This window comes from Varanus komodoensis, unplaced genomic scaffold, assembly GCF_004798865.1.
Source record: "Varanus komodoensis strain SLA01 unplaced genomic scaffold, ASM479886v1 scaffold9, whole genome shotgun sequence".
In the NCBI taxonomy this organism is placed as follows: Eukaryota; Metazoa; Chordata; class Lepidosauria; order Squamata; family Varanidae; genus Varanus; species Varanus komodoensis.
This window is the reverse complement of record NW_025336598.1, coordinates 8,994,469-9,010,838: the sequence shown is the minus strand read 5'-3', so window position 1 is coordinate 9,010,838 and position 16,370 is coordinate 8,994,469.

Below are 16,370 nucleotides of genomic sequence, written 5' to 3'. Positions count from 1 at the left end.
ATTTAGGCTTTTTATGGGAAGACTTCCTTGGAAGAAGAGGAGGAGCTGGTGCCAGACCCTGCAAAACACCATAGCACAGCTAAAGAGTCTGCTGACTTACCCAGTGCCAAAGACATCTTGTCAGCAGGACCTTGTGATCACTCAGCTTCAGCCTCAGTCTCCTTTATTGCCTAGGCCATAGGAATGGAGCCAGTTGCTGACCTCTTGGGAAGTCTGGAGAAACTCTGCTTCTCAGATTCCAAGTTGCATCTTCTATCACAAGAAGAAAAAGAAGAGTTTTGGTTTTCTAATGGAGACCTCCTGCCTTGGGGTTGTGGCGCTGTTTCTGGCACACAAAATATAACTTGCCTGCATGTTATATTGACTAGGGTCCTGTTTCCTGACCTGGTCTCTCTAGATATTCTGGACTTCTGTTCCTGTCACTCCCAGATAGCTTTCCCAATGATCGGGAATCCTGGCAGTTCTCAGCCAAAATGTCTGGAGGACACCCAGCTGGGAAATGTTGGGCTAGGGCGAACAACAAATTTTAGAACAAACATTTTGCACCATTTATTTTCTTAACTACAACTACAACTTTGATTTTGTTCTGTTTCTTAGTATATCTACCTTAAAGTAGTTAAAGTTAGATATGTAGTTAAAGCAAAGTGGGATCTTCTGATCTGTGTGGATTCCAATTAATCTTACCTCACCCTCATGGGGGCCATTAGCAATCAGATATGGCAGAGTTGAAATGCAGTACTGTTGTTACATGGGAACAGAAGAAGTTCCTTGTACCAGCTCAGGCTGTCTGCAGCAGTGCTGCAGTACTCACTCCACCTCCCACCTCCCTCAGATGTCCCTGTTCCACTTGAACTTACTTGCAATCCTCACAGAAGCTGCAACAGTATGTTCCTGTTGTAATGGAACATGTTTGGGGTGCCTTCATCTCAAATGGGCAATTAAAAGGCAGTACTTTAATAAAATACCTCCTCCTGGTGGATAGAAAACTGCTAGAACAGGTGTGTATTTTAATATGGATCATGGTAGGGCCTTTTCTGCAGTGGCTTTGGAACCTGCCTCCCAGAGAGGTGCGTTTCGTGCCAAAGTTTTATTCATTCATTTATATTGTTATTTATTTTATATTGTTCATTTTATATTGTTATTTTTGTATTTTATTGTATTTTATTTTGTGCTGTGAGCCGCCCCGAGGCTTCGGCAAGGGGCAGCATAGAAATGTTTTAATTAATAAATAAATAAATAAATAAAATTTTGGCCCCAGGCCAAAAACTTTCTATTTTCCCTGTATTTTAAGGATTAATTGGTTTTTTTTTTAATTGTTGGTTTTATTAAATATTTACATTCTATTTTTTGTGCCACCTCCATACTGTATTGTATTGCTGTCCTGAGACTTTTGTATAGGGTGGGATAGAAATGCCAATAAATAAATAAATAAATAAATAAATAAATAAATAAATAAATAAATGTATCTGTCTGAATTTCTGAACTTTCCTTGGAGGCATGGCTGTGAGGAGTGACATAATGAGCCACAAATGGTATCACTACTCCACAGCCTGACAGCTCAGTATTGTCTATTGTGCGCTATTCTTTCAGTCTTCTTGCAGCTGGCCCTTCATTTTTATTGACTTGGGGCCTTCTACATGCAAACTACGTGCTCTGCCACTGAGCTGTGGCCCCTCTCCAATTAATTCCACAGACATTTAAGTATCCTGGTCTTATTGCTATTGGATATTTTGGGTTTTTGGAATAGATCTGTAGCTAAGCCTGGGAAAACGAGATGCTCATCTACCTTGTACCTTGGAGAACCTGGGTAAGGAAAGTGGTAAGGTTGGTGAAAGGACACCAGGGACAGCATACTGAAAAACAGTTTGGGGTTCCCCCCAGGAAGCATGAATATTGCATACATTTTTCTGCATTGAAGATAGTGTCATCATGCCCCCCACCACCCCCAATGGACAGTACTTCACAGTGTTATGATAAATTAGTGCAGAGTCAAATGTTTTACAGATCTGATTTTTCACCTCAAAAGTAGCAATTGGGTCCTCATCCCAAACTACCTGAATCTGACATTTTTCATGGCTGCTCAGCTATTGTTCATAGTAATCTTTGTCCCCTCTATAGTGATCATTTTTCCTGTTTCATCTTCCCCAACTGATCCAGACAAACAGGAATCACTTACTGGACATGAAGACTTTATAACACTGAATAGACATAATGTTTTGATGCCACTGAGGAAAATAAAACATCAGAATCGAGAGCAATTATTCCTATCCTTGAGAGATTGAATCTGTTCAGGAATTAATCACTCTAAGAATGAAACATGGAAGAGCCAATGTCCCATTGTGTAGGATGCTTACAGTAACTATAACCAACATTCCTTTTAGAATATTAATTTGATTTTTTTCCCCTTTAGCATGTGTATGTGGAGAATTTCTCTAAGTTCAGCAGACAATTAGAAACATAGCTTAGGACAGCACAGATTTACGGTGCAGCCAATCAAAGAGAAACTCTAACTTCACAGCCCACTGAAATATGTAGAACTTACAGAGTTCAGGGTACTCAGAGCAACCCTTGGAACGGGAAGTTCCTCATCCAACTGCTAATGACAGGCTCTGACCCCTGATACAGCTGCTGTGCAAGGCCCAAAAGATGCCCGGTGGTCTACCACTGCCACCGCGTGTGGCAATAAAGGGAAAGGGTGATAAAGCCACAGTTTTAGTTCATCCCACATTAAGGGCAAGAATCCAGCTAGAGCAGCAGGTTGGGGCATGCTGGGAGTTGTAGGATCATTTTCTGTCTAAACATGCCCAGGATTGGGCTTTAACACCTTTTGCATTCTAGCAGTGAAAGGCCAGGTGAAAGAGAAGCCACAAAGACAGGCGACTGAGCAAATACCAGGTCTCTGTCTACCTTCAATAACTTGACTAGAAGATCACCCAGAAGTCCCGCTTGGTGGGCCTCGTTCCAGCTACTCTAAGCCAAACTCTGCAACAAGTTGGAGAGTCCAAGAAGTTCCTGAAAAGAATTTCTTCCTTGCAATCTTCTGTTGTAGTTTTTCTCCCACTTGGTGTGAATGATGTAACTTCAAGGATGAACAAATGTGCCTGTTTTGCTTTCTATAATGTTCACATTCTTTGCAATTATAAGTTCATCTTTTTCCATTTCCACACGAAATTGCAATTTTGGTAAGTCTCCATTAATAGTCATATGACTTTTTGGTGCATTTTCATACAAAGTAAACTACTGTGCACTTCCCAAATAAATCTGAAAATTATCCTTTGGCTTTTGCTTTAAAAAAATCTTGTGATGCAGTTATTCAATCTACTGGAGTTCAGAGAACGGTATCACAGAATCTGGAGAAGAGAAGAAGCTAAGGGATAATTGTGCTCCAGCTTGTATATTAGATCAGGAAATGCAAATTAGATTGCTTCTTATTAAAATGTGAACTGGGCAAATTCTGGCCCCATTCTTTCATAATTCTAGCTTAATGTTTTCCAATACACTTCAGAAAGTCATTTCAGATACCAGCTCTTCATCTTCTGCAAAGACAGAAACAAATAATTACATTAATGGGCAGATTTTAGGCTTGCAGGAACTACTTTGGTTTTTATCAGAACCTTGAGACCACCAAGCAAAGCTTGGTCCAACTGCAAGACAAACTCTCAGGAGCTGATACCATGTGCATTTTAAAAACATATTTAATGAATGAACTAGTATCCAAACATTAAAGATGAACTCTAGCCTAAGTGCTCAAGTTGCTTAAAATTGTGACACACACTGTGCAATGGGGGGGGGGGAGTACAAGTACACTTCTTTTAAGGAGCAGAGATTACAGGCAAAATATTGCCACCTGCTGGCAAAATGTATAACAGCAAGTAAAAGCAAGGGCAAATTTACATAAGCAAATAAAGAACAAAGGCCTTATTTGTCTAGTCTTACAAATGTAAACCAAAGGGCACTATTCAGGGATGTCAGATGGGCGCATAATCTATTTTGAAGAATGTAGCTGACAGTGAACAAACACACAGCAGCTGATGCTGGAGTTCGCAACAACATTCTTGACCCTCTAGAGTGGAGGCTGCAATGGATTGTTAGATTGCATGCGGTATTCTCAGGACAAAGGAATGTGTGGTCAGTATTGCAGGCTGTGGGCGCAGAGGGTGTATAAAGCAACAGAAGAACGCACTGAAGGCATGTTGCCGAATCTAATTCTGCTTCATATACAATCCATGTGACAAGAGAAAAACCAGGCTGATGAGAAAAAAAAATCAAAGTCTGCTGGGGGTGTACAATCAAAAGAGCATTTACAGTTTATTCTGACATGTGTGGAATACATGCAGCATGTAGGCAGCCCTTGAACCAACTATCAAGATGGACTCTGTGCAAGCTGCATTTATAATTTATCAGTTACATACAAAGTTTGGGGGAGGTGGGGGATTGGATAGGGGAGTACAGTTTGGTAGAGGCACATGAGAATAAAACAAAAGGCTTGAATGTGATTAAGACAGCATAATACAAAAAGAACCTTCAGGACAAGTAAACAGTTAGGATATCTAAGAGTGTACCTGAGCAGGACAGGCAAACATTAGCATCTCTGAGATGTACCTGGGGATGAAGACCTGTAACATGGAATCCTGATCAGATCAGGAATTCCATCTTACAGTCAAAAGCAGTTCTTACAGCTTACAGCCATTTTATGGCAGAGCTTTTGTTCATTTTGTCCTGACACAGGCACATCTATTTTATACCACGTGTCTTAAACCTGGAAGAATCTTGTAGCACCTTAAAGACTAAGGGCACCATCCTAGGCATGGTTAGGCAGGAGGAAAAAACTGACAGCTCCCAGCATATTCCAGTCAGGCAGCTGTCAACCTTTTCTCTGTCTAAACATGAATAGAATTGCACCTTAACACATTGATTATTGCATAAAGCAGACTTTCCCAACCTGGTATGCTCCAGATGATTAAGACTACAACTCCCATCAGCCCAGATGATTGGCTATGCTGACTGGGACTAATGGAAGATGTAATCTAAAACAACTGGAGGGCACCTGATTGGACAAGACTGGCATAAGCTTTTTGTGGAGTAGAGTTTGTTTCCACAAAGTTTATGCCATAATACCAGTGGTTTTCAAATTGCCACAAGGCAGGGCCAAACTCCATCTTCTACACTGAGCCTCAGTTTGTGAGCCCTCACCCAGTCCATTACCATCCTCAGACACCAATTCAAAATGGCCACTGCCCTCACCTGGGTTTGATGAAAAAGAGAGGTAGAGCTGAGTGTCACCTGTATATTGGTGGTACCTCAACCCATTCCTCTGAATAACCTCTCCCAGTGGTTTCACGAAGATGTTAAATAGCATAGGGGTGCTATGGTGCAGAACAATAATCCTCCAGCACCACCTTTTGGAATCAGCCTGTCAAGTAGGAGCAATGCAGTGCCTCCTACTCCAGTCCAGCCAGCCTATCGAGAAGGTTCCCATGGTCCTTGGTATCAAAAGTCATGGGGAGGTCCAGGAGAATCAACAGGGTTGCACTCCCCCTGTCATTTTCTGGGGAAAGGTAATCCCACAGGGCAACCAAGGCAGTTACTGTTCCAAAACCAGACCTGTAGCTTGATTGAAATGGATCTAGATAATCCATTTCATTCAAAAGTGCTTGGAACTGATCAGGAAGAAGATGTTGGCTACTGACCTGTAGTTTATTTATTTATTTATTTCCTGCATTTGTATGCCACCCTATAGCCTGAGGGCTCTTTGGGCAGCTCACAACCAGCAATATAAACCTTAAATAAGCTCATTCTGTGTTGTCATTGTTGACATCTTCTGAGTCCAGGTTGGACTTTTTCAGGAATGGCTTAATTACAATCTCTTTTAAAGAAGCTGGCACCACTCCCTCTCTCAAGGAGGTGTTTACAGATTCCTGGACCCAGGTATAAAACCCTTCCTTAGTCCTTGTAATATGCCATTATGGACAGGGGTTGAGCATGCAGGTGGTGGGCCAGACTTGACAAGGCACCTTGTTCACATCCTCAGGCCTTGACAACTGAAGCATATCTGATAAAACTGGACCAGACTGTGCTCTGTCTTGGTTGATTATGGTGTTGAATTCACGATGAATTCCAGCGATTTTATCTTCAAAATATTGCACCAGTTCATCATAGCATGCTACCAAGGGCTCCACAATTTCTTTCTCTGCCCAGAATATAGTAGGTCATGCACCACTCAGAAAAGTTCTGCTGGATGGAACTGAGAAGATGCAATGCTGGTGGAAAAGAAACTGCCTCTCTGCCACCCTCACTGCCGCAGAGTAGGCTTGATAATACGTTCTAACCTGTGTTCAATTGACTCAGCATGAGTTTTCCTTTACCTGCACTTTAGTCACCTCCTCTCCTGCTTCACTGACCTCAACTTAGGTGTGTACCAAGGAGCTGGCCGGGCTTTGCTCAAGAAAGACAGTGCAAGGGTACCATCATGTCAGCCACCCAAGCCATCTCCATATTCCACAGAGCAACCTGGGCTTTGACATGAGCAACAGCCATACCAGCCAGAAACTCTCATGGAGCCCTCTGGAAACCAGAGGTCTTATTCTGGGTCAATTTGGCATTCAGTAGCAGCAGTACCACACAAGGGCATGCTGGTAAGGCAGCCTGGAATCATCTGGTGGGAGAACCAGCAGAAAAGGGGATAGCTGTGAGATATCTAGCCCCTCTTCTATTCAGTTGGCTAGCTGATCCCCCAACACCATAACTCTTCCTACCCATGACCACAGTAATAGGGGCACCCCCTGGCTCCTCAGTGTTACCTGGGGGTAACATATTAAAATGTATATGGTAAAAACAATAGAAACACTAAAATAAACCAGCTGTTATACCTCTAGGCTGATCAACTGTAGCTGCTGTGGGACTGTCCTGTGTCCCCTCCAAGAACCCAGGGTGACACCCTTTGGCACTGCCCTCTGGCTACCCAGGGCCACAGCCTTGGCCCCGCCTCTGGGTCACAGCTGCAGCCTCTCCAGCTGGGGCAGGCAGGGGGCCATACCACAGGGCAGCAGCATGCAGGGCAGGAAGGCAGCCCCCTCAGCCGACCTTGGTTGTGAGTCCTGGTGAAGTGGCCACCAGTGGTGAATGACCATCACATTTAAAATGCACCTCTGGACAATACCTTTATTAGGACCACTGAACATTTTAAAAAAGATGGTGCAAGCTTTTGAGGTCTTCACAGAGAACCCACAGGCTACTATAAATGCTATGTGATCTGTTGACTTCCCTCAGCCTGTGCAACCTGTTCCTGGAGAACTTGTTCCTATGGCTTTTGGTCATCTGGCCTGCCTTGATGGCATTTGTCCACCCTCTGGTCTAGGCAGCTGATGCTTGCAAAGCTGCTGATATGCGAGTTGAACTAGGGACGGCATAAGAGATTCATGAGACATTAACAACTTCTACTTCTTATTGTAAGCCGTTCAGAGATGAACCATAATGGATGGGATAGAAATACACTAATAAAAAGATAAATAAATACTGCTGCTACTATTACACATGAAAAGCAGCAGTAGCAGGTAAAAGCTGATCAGGGAAATGGCATTGTTGGAGGCAAGAGTTAGCCCTTTCCCCCATGCCTCCCCACATGCACCTAGTGCTATTGGTCACCAAAGGGGGAAAAGTCAGATGGAATATGGGTAGTGTCAGAGTTCATGATCCGCATGCAGACAAACCTAGGCTCAACCCTTGCAATCCCAAAGTAGAATTGGGAAGGCCTAGAAAGCTCCTGCAGGTCAGCATTGGTAGATAGTTCTGAGCCAGAACAGCCAGATGATCTGCATAACGATCCACATACCTGAAATGATAGTGTCTTTCTTTCTTCTCCTACTGTGGCTAATAGCAGTTCCAGAAAATGATTTCAATTAGGGACATGGAGGAGGAGAAAGGATTAACCCACACACATCTGCCTCTTTGCCACAGCTTAAATCAAGTTCCCCATCGCAAAAAAGACATGTTGAGAGATCCAATTGCCCTAAGCATGGCAGCTGGAAAAAGGGTTATGCTGGGGGCTAGATGGGAACCCCACGAGTTTGATGAAGCTCCTGAGCTATGTATTGCACGCTTCCACTTAGTCCAATCTAAAACTAAAATTACTACAACACAAAAAGGATTTTCCATGGCAACAGAATCTCTGAAACATCAGATGCTTGTTTGTATGCTAGCGCAGTATTGTTTTGATTGCGTGTTACATGCCTTGCAAAGAATATGGTTTTCTAAGTAATCTTTACTCTAAAGCATTCTCCCCTCAAGATTTCATCTCCCTCCAGTTAACTGAACTGGTGATGCTAACTAGTTTGCACCATTGAGCTTGTATGGGGGATAGAATGATATCATTTTGCGTATGTGTGTGTGCACGCACGCGCATGTGCGCACACATGTGTATGTTTAAAATTATGATGGTGAGATTTCTGCCTTGCAGAGGAAGACTCAGGGGAGACTTAGCTCAGTGATAGAGCACATGCGTTGCATGCAGAAATTCCCAGGTTCTGCCTCTAGCATCTCTAGGTAGGGATGGAAAAATCTCGTCTGAGAGAAAGCCTCTGCTAGTCAGTGTGGACAATACTGCATTAGATGGACCAATAGTTTGGTTCACTATCAGACAGGTTCCTATACGCCTGTTTGAGTTACATTCTTCTTTGTAGAATTTTGGCTTGTGTTATGTTCAGGCTCTGGAGCTAGTTCACAAATCAGTTGAGATGCATATTCAAAAGACAAAAATTGAGCCAGGAATACCAACAGGAGGATTCTTCATATGTAAATGTCTTGGCCTTTGTGATTCCCAAGAGTAGACTGAAGAGATTCAATTTAGGACAGACTCCACTCTAGACCTTTCTGAGGAGAAATTTTCTGGAAATTTCCAGTGTAAAACAAGCAGGTAGAGGGCCAGCAATACAATCAATGAAATGCTGAGCAAAATTTTTAAAATCCCACATTAAGGCCCCTGGAGAAGGATCAAGTAGATTTCTCAGGGAAGGAAATATAAACAGTTTAAGGCCATCACTGACTGACTGAGGTTACTATTAGAAGAAAGACTAAACCACCTGAGTCTCCTAAGTATTCTGGCAGTATTCCAAATGAATCTACTCACGTATTATTAAACGTTTGATTTTCTTCAGAAACTTTTCTTCAATTTATCCATGGTTGGCCTATGGGGGGCGGGGGCGGGGGGAGCGCAGTAAGTTGGCGCCCGGTCCAGAGATATAGGTGTGTTTAGTGACTGATTAGCAGGTAAACAGTCAAGTGCTGTGAATTGTGACAGGTCCCAAGCACAGCTTTTAACATTCAGATGAAGGAGATTACATTGGGACAAAGAGAATCTTTTCAGCAGTGTTTCGTGTAACATGAGAGCCTGCAGGAAGCTTGTTTATCAGAGGAATGTAGCGATTTACTTAACTAGCTGATTTACTTAACTAGCTAGCTAAGTTCCTGAGTGGAGCTTTGGGCAGATCAGCAGCTGCGCTGGTGAGTGTTTTGAGTGACGGAGCCGCAGCAGAAGGGTTCAAGAGTCATGCGCGGCTCCAGAGCCGTGGGTTGCCAACCCCTGCCTTAGGCCATATAATAAATTAATGTAAAGGAAGAAACAGAATCAAGGACTGGGTTCTGGGTCACAGACCAGTCTGATGTAACCCGAGCCTATGCATGCCTATTCAAAATTAGTCCCTGTAAATTTGATGAGGCACTCCTTAGCAAGTGTAACTCTGGTTGCAGCCTGAATTATTCCAGCTATGGATTAATTGTGAAAATTTACAAGACTATTGTAAGCCCTCCTGGGATGTTTTTTTCATATAGGATGGGGTAAAAATATTTTAAATAAATAAATATTCAAAAGGGGTTAGTAGGGAAATGTGTAGACTGCTTTGCTAGGATCAGGAAACCAGTATGTGGAATCCAATTTGCAGAATACACATATAAAATTGGCAAAAAATACAGTGGACATTCCTGATTAGAGAAAATAATTCCACAAATCAACACATATCCAATATTTATTAAAGGCAGAGCCACATGCATTTGACAAGTGAAGTAGGCCTCCTTGGGCAGAAGATTTTTAGGAGAGCATTAAATAGACAGCAAATTATCAATTACTATATTATGGCACAACTCTGTTGTGATAATCATAACCCCTCAAGCTCAGAGGCTTATACTCATCCTATGCAGGATGTATCTTCACCTACCTGCCTTCCCATTGGCACTTTTGCTAGCTATATAGTGACAGCATTCCAGAGGGGGAAGGAAGCAGGCAGTGAGGAGCTTAAGGATAATTTATATCCTGTCCTCTCCAGTCTCCTTCCCTCCCACTCACCAGAATGCCCTCTTTTCCATCTCTGCAAGGTTAGAAGGAAGGTGGCAGTAATTGGGAGTGGGGAGGGGGACAGAGCTCCAATTCCCTGCTCTAACCTCAGATTTGGAAACCTGAAACATCCTATGGCAGTGGTGGTGAACCTATGGCATGCGTGCCACAGCAGGCACACACAGCCCTCTGTCGGCGTGCAAGCCAAGTCACCCCAGCATTGACCCAGCAGCGCACACAGGGGCCATGCACATGCTTGGAAAGGAGTAGCAGCACCAGGCAATGACATCATGAGCCGCAATTCAATCACCGCGACTCATCCGAACTTTTGCATGGCTGGTCAGTACACTGCCAAGGAGAGATATATATATATATATATATATATATATATATATATTTACTTGGACTGGCTGTGAGGGGTTATATTCTGAACTAAAACCTCAGCTTTCAGGTTTTATTGTAATGTTGACACTTTGCGATAAATAACTGGGTTTTGGGTTGCAGTTTGGGCACGCGGTCTCTAAAAGGTTCGCCATCACTGTCCTATGGCCTTTCAGATACTGTCTATGATTACTCTTTTATTTAGCACATTCATTATATAACATAGTGTATAGCCAGTGTAACGAGACAATGTATTGATTTTCTACCTCAGGCACTAAAATATCTTGGGCTATCTGTACTTTACGTTCCTTTATAAAATTATCAAGATGTTTCTATCACATACAACACACCCCAATGAAAATTGCATTGTTGTATGTCCATTGGCAAAGCATGCTGGTTAAGGCTGGATAAGGCCCAAAGAATTCTGTGGCAAAGCACCTGCTTGGTCTGCCACAGATCCCTTGTGATAGGTATAGGTTGCGAACACCATGTTTCAGTCCTCAGTGTCTCTCACTAAAACACTGGGCTGGAATTTCCATGATCTTAAATGGTATCCTCCATAAAACATACAGAAGTCCTGCAAATACTTGGAAATTTTGCAGTCCTAATGTGAGGCTGTAGAAATGACAGATCCTAACTTCCAGTTCTACCTGCTTACTAGGTGTCCCTGGTGTCAATTTTCCCAACTGAGACTGGCTATTAAGCATAACTGACCCACTCATTCAGTGCACATTGAAATCAGAAAAGCTTACACTTCTAAATGCCCCCAGCAGAAGTGGCCATGCAACAAGTATGAAAGCTACATGTGGAGATCTGACTACAGGAGAGCCCTGTGAATCCAGGTAGAAAACGTTGGTCTCCCTTATTATATTTGCTGCTGCCAAGAGGCAGTTTCAGGATTTGTGAATAAACAGAACCATCATTCATCAAATCCCAATTTAAATTTTCTGAATGACTGCTCCAGAAAATTCCTTTTCCTTTTGCCAGCAGCCCAGGAAAGAACATGTAGCTCCTGGGCTGAATTGTGTTGGACGTACCATATGATTTTGAGGAGGTAATGGGTTTCCGTAAAGATAGCTAAAAATTACATACATACTTAAAAGTATAGTAATTTCAATAGATTTTTTTTCCTGAGAGAATTAGAAACAATACATTGAAAGTTGCACTGCCCAGCACAATGCCCAAGAGCGAGCGCACATGTGCGTTTACATCTTTTCATCCCCAGGTGTTAGGCTGGCCTTATTACAGGCCAGATGGAGCAAACACTCCAGGCACTGCAAAGAACCCCCACAAGCATGTTCTGTCCTCTTTCTAGGTGCCAAGAAGGGGAGGCACCATGAAGCGACAAAACAGGACGTGACCCGTCTCCAGTTCCTGTTGGGTCCGAGCATAGCCATGTGTGTTTCCAGAGCCTGGGAAACAACTTCTGAACTGACACAAGGGCTTTGAAGGACTCACCTGATGCACAGCTGTGGCTGTCTCTTCTGAGGCAAGATCCACTGTGCTCAGGGGTCTTCCCATATAAGTGTGCATAGGTTGCAGCTACATTTACCTGAGAGACAGTGGGGGGGGGGGCAGGAAGGGCAGCCATGTAAGTGGTTGGAGAAGTGTGTGATTGGGTGGACACAGAAGAAGTGCTGTGGAGGGTGAGAGAGAGAGAGTGTGTATGAAGGCTAGAGCTGGAGGGAGGGAAGTGCTATAGTAATAGTGATTCATAACTAATGTCTCAGCATGGAGGGGGGTCAAATACAGCCATTTTAAAGAAAAATGTCCTTAATCACCAATACCCACTTAATCACTTAATCCCCAGAGAGGTCCGCCTGGCGCCGTCGTTATTTGTTTTTCGGCGCCAGGCCAAGACCTTTTTATTTAAACGCAATTTTAATTGTGAAGGTTTATTTGTTGATTTTAAACTGACCAGGCTGTTTCCACTATTTTATGTATTTTGTTTATTCTATGAATTTTATATATATATATATATATATATATATATGTATGTATGTATGCGGGATTTTAATGATTGTAAGCCGCCCTGAGGCTTATGCAAGGGGGCGGCATATAAGCTGTCTAAATAAATAAATAAATACTTTAATACATACTTTTATAAACAAATATGTAATTACAGTTTGTAATTACAATTATACATATTACATAACTGCATTACTGACACTAACAAGAATGCTGCATGGTGACCATTTACAAAAGATCACTGGTTTTGTGCATTTCAGGTCATATTATAACCTGAAGATCTTTAAGACACCAACCACAGAAGAGACCTTTCTTATTTGTGACTGGAGTATAAAGGTAGAAGAAAGTGGATAAATAAAACTATGCAAAAAAGGAGCTTTGGGAATAAAAACAGGAAGTTCTAAAAGAAGAGATGGCATAGAGAAGCAATTTTGTTCATCATGACTGGCGACAAAGTGATGCATACAAGCATTGCTTTAATTCTGCCAAAATGGTTGCAAAAAGCATAGGGATGTCAGTGCTAGACAGGTGGTTTCAAGTCAAAGAAATGCTGTTATTTCTGTTTTTGTTTTGTGCAACTACAATTGATAACTCTCAAGTACATCAAAGGGTTTTTCAAGTCTAAAATATTCAATTTGGTAGGAGTATTAAAGATATGTGTAATTCATGAAATGATGAGTGAACAGCATGTATCTGCTGCTACATCTCTAGCATCAGGTCTGTGGCATGAACATCTGCACTGGTGGCCAAATTCCATTACCTTTTGTAAGGCACAAGGGCCAATTCTGTGGCCTCCCAGGATCATCAAAGAGGTCACAAGATTCCTTGGAATCCACACACCAAGGTCCTCTGATTTCAATGCCCAGGTGCTGAAGGCTGAGCTGCTGCCCGCCCCCGCATCTCCTTGCAGCAGATGCAGATAAAAATACAGTGACTACCTCCCTTCAGGTCACAACTGGGCCTCAGAGGGAAAAGGTGGGAAGGGGAGAAAGCTCAGTCAACAAACTTCTGCTGATTCCAATCAGTGGTCCTGGTTCTTTCCTTCTTGCTCATTAGCCCTAAATCTAGAGAAGGTTGGGGTTCAAAGAAAATGCATGACAGCAGTACAAGCTGCCACCACCATACCTTGTTTAGGGCATAAGATGCAAACTTCCTGCATCTGTCTTGGGTGTAATAGGATTGCAAACTAAATATGTCTGAACCTGCAGAGAAAAAGATAGACATGAAAATGATGTCATGCCTGAAGGACAACAATGAAATCACTACTATACTGATCTTACAGGTGAAGTATTGGAGCCATACATGAAACAGTGCATGCTCTTGAATATTTTAAGTGGGAGAATGGTTATTAGGGAGATTTCTGATTCTGTAACTTTGAAATGAAAGACATCTGTTGTATTGCAGGAATACTACCAACTTGAAGCATGGTGCAACAAAAAAGAAGAAGAAATGCAGTTAATAGCAACTGCAGCAACACAGACCGGTGCAAACACCTAAAAATCATTACAGCCTGCATGATTACGTTTTGTAGAAGATGTTAGAAGCCATTATCTTCCAAAGATCCTGGCTGTTTTCCTGGCTATATTTTTTTCTTGGGAAAAACAACTCAAGTTAGAATACATGCAACTGGACAATTGATCATGCAACATGTAAGACTGAGAGTTCTATTATCTTTCCTGCAGGTGGGATTGGCTATCTAACTATACAACCCTAATGGTTCCTGTCACTCTACTGAAAGTCTAAATGCTCTGTTGTTGTTGTTTTTTTGTTCTTGTTTTTTGCATCTTTGAGGACTCAGTGGAGGTCACGTCTTACCTTGGGGAAACTGTTTTCCCTGGTCTTTCCAGAGTGGTGAGGATGCTGAGCAGGGTAGAGATGGGGTGGCAATGGCCCATAAAGACAGAAAAATGGCCACAAACCCTACCAAATGCCAGCTGAAACTGCAGCTCAGCAGCTGAGGATCCTGCCAGCTGAAGGCGCCATGAAGGGAGGAATGAATTGTGTAAAGTATCAGTTAGGGGTATAGCAGGACAAAGTGGGAGACAATGTTGGAGCTGAAGGAAAGAAAAGAGGGAAGGTACACCATAGAGGAAAGAAGAGACTTACAGAACATGTAAAGAAGCAGGAGGCAATAAAACAAGTACAGAGGGAAATATTGGGCAGGTTCATATTAGCCTGTGCTGGCAATGTCACAGGCTAGCATGCCCAGCAAATGATTGGATTCACCATTGCTTGTTCAACTCCTTTGTCCTCTTGTGGGTTTCCCAAGGTGTAGTGACGGGACCCTTTCCTCCTATAGTACAGCTTTCTTAGGTTGTTGACTCAGATTCTGATTCAGAAGTAGAAGATGGGCAGGAATTCACAGCTGAGTTGCCAAGGCAGGGCCCAGAGATAAGCCAAGCAGTTGCTAAGATCCAGCCAATTTCAAGTGGAGGGGGAGGGGTTCTGGGGAATAAACTGAGATGGATGGGGATAGGCTGCACCTCATTAGTCCAATCATACTCTGTCAGATTGAGAGGGCAGGCCAACTGAGAAACACCAAACATTCCCAGGACCTGGCCCACAAGCTGCACAATCCACTTTGAAATTAGGACCATTTCTTTTTGGGTTGGAAGACAGGAGAGGTATTCAGTTTAGAATCAACTTCGTATCATTGACCTGCATTTTACTAATTGGTTTTTGTCTGTGTCTTTTGTCATTGACTTCTGCAATACTTTTCTTTTGTATCACAAAGCCTGCCTAGCTGTACAGCTTCAGCTGTTCCATAATAAAGGCTTCAGTTACAAAGCCTTTGCTCCAGATATGCCTGGAGGAACAGGGAAAAAACCTGCCACAGAAGGGAGTCTGGTGGGACTCATTTGTCTGCTCCTTATCACTGTGATCACAAGCCCTTTTTTCCAAGCTTCAAGATTACAGTCTCCCACCTGACAACCCATTTCATAATGTCCATTGACAGCAAATAACAGTACCTTCAACATTTCCAAGTGGCACATTAGAGAGGGTGTCCATGGTTGCCAACCTTTAAAAATAAATGTGCCCACAATGTGCAGAAATATTTTTGTATATATTTAGCAGCACTTGCACAACTGCAGACCTCTGCACTCTTTTGGGTGCAAAATTGGAAAGCCTTAGCTGGGAAACGCCTAGGGGTACCCTCTGTCAAAATGCAGAAGGTAGCAACCCTAAAAATTGACCCAGAGAGGGTCTGAATAGAAAACCGTTTTTCATACCTTCTAAAAGGCAATGCATATTTTACCAGAGACCATAATATTATTAAGTCACCCTTCATGCTTTAGTATGGCATAGCATGTTCAAATGTGTAGACTCTTCAGCTGTTGGCTAGTGCTCATTAGCAGGATATGCAGTTTCTGGACAGCTCTTGTCACCAGAGGATGTTGCAGATTGAAGTATCATATGCAACAAGTGACTGACATAAGGAAAGCAGAGGCCTGAGGCCAAAAAATGGAAGAATGTTCAGACAGTACTTGAATAGCTAACAGAATAATCACTCTTTGAAGGTGATCATAAGCCACAAGAATGCTATATAGCGGGCATCAACACAGCCACAGTTAAGGGAAATGGCGAAAATGATTGAAAGGACTGCCAAAGCCACTTCTTTTCAGTGGTAATAAAATATTCTGCAACTATCACTTCTAATCAGGATGAATTTGATTTAAATCATATCAATTTCAAACCA